Genomic DNA, 3,197 nt, shown 5'->3' on the forward strand with positions numbered 1-3,197 from the left:
GATAGATAGATAGATAGATAGATAGATAGATAGATAGATAGATAGATAGATAGATAGATAGATAGATAGATAAAACATACTGCACATTTTATGAATTTTTAACATAATAATCCACTACAGATGCCTCTGCTTTAGCAAACAAAACAGAGCTTTTTAGCAGTCTGAAATCTGGGCCAAAGGTTGTTTTTTTTCCAGATGTGACCCAATCCAGGGGTAAAGGAAAAAGTCAAAGGCAAGCCAGAACAAACTATTATTTTTCACCGATTTATTGTACCCAAATATATTCTCTATAAACTGATGCAATAATTTCCGTAACTAAAAGGTTATTTTCAAGCCTCCTAAACATCAACAATTTTCCTGCTGATAAAAGTTTAAATGTAGCCATGTAAACAAAGTATTTGTAATGATTTTAAAGTGTTTACAATCATTCTTTAACAAATGAGAGATCTAAAAACTGAGTTCAGATGAAGTCGGCTGATTAATTTGGGTCACGCCTGTATAAGTCTGCACCATATTATCGCCAAACAGACCAAGACTCAAATACAGTCAATTACACAACTCTCCTAGTGGTAGCTAACATGCAAGCAATTAATCAAATCCAAAATTTAAATTAATAACTGCACATTTGGTGAAATAAATACCTTAAAACAAGACTTTTACAAAGTTGAACTAAATTTATTAAGTGTGACTCAACTTTAATACAAAAAAAAAATCATCAATGCAAATTTGATTTACTGCTTCCTTTTATCCACACTTCCTGCCTACTGATTACAGTTTCACACACACACACACAAAAAAAAAATACTGTCGCATAACAATCCTATATTAGATTAGGGCTTGATTTGGCAGCTCAATGGATGAGGGCAGGGGAAGCAGCAAACAAAATCAGAGACAAATGAAAAATGTTTTAAGTTAAAGGTTAATTGCTAAATATAATACAAAATATTTCAACTCAATGTAAAGACTGGCTAATCTATTACACTTCTAATAGTATTTTTATCTTATTACTGTGCTCAAAAACGTTTTTATTTTCCTTCTACAGACATTATAAAAAATATTGCACATCAGAGCTGTGATCACAGCACTGCAATGCTGTGAAATTGTGGTATTTTGGTTATCAGACTGTCAGATCCTTGTAGCAGCCTGTGCCTATTTATAACATGGGATTATAACTGTTCCAATACGTCATAAACAGAAGCAATCCATTTAAATAACCCCTATGATCTGAATTTAGTTTATTCTTGGTGTTCGAACGCAAGCAAAACTTGCTTTCACATTTGTGGGGAAGGCCTCTGCAAGTGATCAACAAACAGCTTGCTACTGCAGCAAAACCGTAATAGTCATACAATCCGATTGCACTGCCCAGTTTCATTCAGTAACAACTTACTGGCAGAGGATTGTGAATTTCTGGAGTCAAGAGTTCTGATTTACCTCATGCTCCGAGTTCTCCTGTCCTCCTCCTTTTCCTTTGCCAGATTTGGAAGACTCCTGGAAGAGAAACAATAACCTGGCATAAAAGTGAAAGTTGCACAAACGCCTGAGTATATTTGCGAACCCAGCTTCATACTGTTAAGTCAGCAAAGACTAGCTTATTAGACTTGCACCATCATACATTTTAAAAGTAAAGCACTGCCCGTAAATGACGTAAAAACAAATAAGAAACCCCTCCGTTAAGTGCAAAGTATCTCACTTCGAGGTAACGGTCCAGTATTTTTAATGAAGCAGCGGCGCAAGTACCAAATATTGATAGCGGCTAGCTAGTCATGATTGCCGCTTGGCTAACGTTAAAATGATGGAAAAGAGCTACTAGCTAAAACGCTCGGGTTCATCAATAAAACGCATCACCGCTCACCTCATGCAAAGTTTATTTGCTACCGGATCACAACCGCTTGGCAATTCTCAAACTCACCTTGTCTTTTTTAGGCTTATTCGGCATTTTACTACCTTAGCCGCCCTTCCTCCCTTGTCTACAATCAAAACCTTGATAACTCTCGAGGCACCACACTACAAGGCGGTTCAGGCGGTACCCGCTCTGTGATTGGCTGCTGTCTGTCAGCTGACTTCAGTGTCCTCCGATGGGTGGTTGAATGCGCCTCCTGTCGGTGAAGGTGAGAAATGCAGTCCGCTCTAGTTTGATCTCCTTTTACAAATTTTGTTGGGTCACTCATTTTTGTCATAACAAATACAACAATAAAGATAATTAAAATAAACTGGGTGTCAAACTTTACTAGTAAACCTATTTCCTTTTTAACCACATTAAGATATTAACTATCTCTATAGTCCTTTTTTATACATTAAGCCTTTTTGTTAAAAAAATATATATTTCAGTTTCATTTTAGAATTTTTGGTGGAGCGTGATTTGGCCACTATATCCTTGTRGCCCTATAACGCAGTGTCTGATTTCCTCAACTACATTCACCTTATACCATGACAGTATTTTTCAGCAGCCAAATTTATTTTGCACCTCCAGTGTTATGAAATTATTTTAAGACACTTATTGGTTTTTATAGTGGGCCAAAGTATCTGTGCAATAAACTCCAACTACTGACGCACCTCATGCCATTTAGTTCCTCTTTTGGTTTAATAAGTAGAAAAGAAACGTGGCAAAAGGGCAACACAGAAATCCTTATGAATTTGACTGACTCCTCTCAAAGTAGTTTAATACAGAATTCTGTTCCCACGCTGCTGTTATAAATGTCTGTCAGTCTTGCTGGTATGATTATTAAGGCAGTGGTTCCTCTCAGACTTTGATAAGGTGTTTTAAAAGTGACATACGGCTGTTAAGTCATTAGTTTTGCAAAACCCTTACACATTTCTCTTCAGCTTTTCTCCACACATCACCTCAGCCTGTTTGGTGGACATACGTACTTATGATAGTGCTGCTAAGTTACTCATTTCATCTTACATCCTTAATTGTAAGAAATACTTTGCATTTAAGTTAACAGATACTAATAGAAGTAATTGCTTTATGTTTGAGAAGATCCAGCATAAAATTTGTTTTTGTGGAGGGTGATATTGTTGGCCTTTTAAAGCTTTAACATTGTGTAATACAAGAGGTGAGATATTCTCCATCACAAAACTCCATATCTTACATCATGAATAATTGTACCTTTCAGTAACGCAGCTTTAAAGCACCATTATATATAAAAATTACTTCAGTTGTGACACCATCTATAGATTTGTACACAAAACAAAGA

The 3,197-nt window shown here is 36.0% G+C and overlaps 1 pseudogene; it reads right to left on the reverse strand.

Moving 5' to 3' along the window:
- Positions 1 to 2,019, reverse strand: part of LOC106533045 (serine/threonine-protein phosphatase 2A 56 kDa regulatory subunit gamma isoform-like) — an 18,188-nt pseudogene extending 16,169 nt beyond the window's left edge.
- Between the last annotated feature and the right edge of the window lie 1,178 nt (positions 2,020 to 3,197).

Source organism: Austrofundulus limnaeus, unplaced genomic scaffold (genome assembly GCF_001266775.1).
Source record: "Austrofundulus limnaeus strain Quisiro unplaced genomic scaffold, Austrofundulus_limnaeus-1.0 Scaffold874, whole genome shotgun sequence".
NCBI lineage: Eukaryota > Metazoa > Chordata > Actinopteri > Cyprinodontiformes > Rivulidae > Austrofundulus > Austrofundulus limnaeus.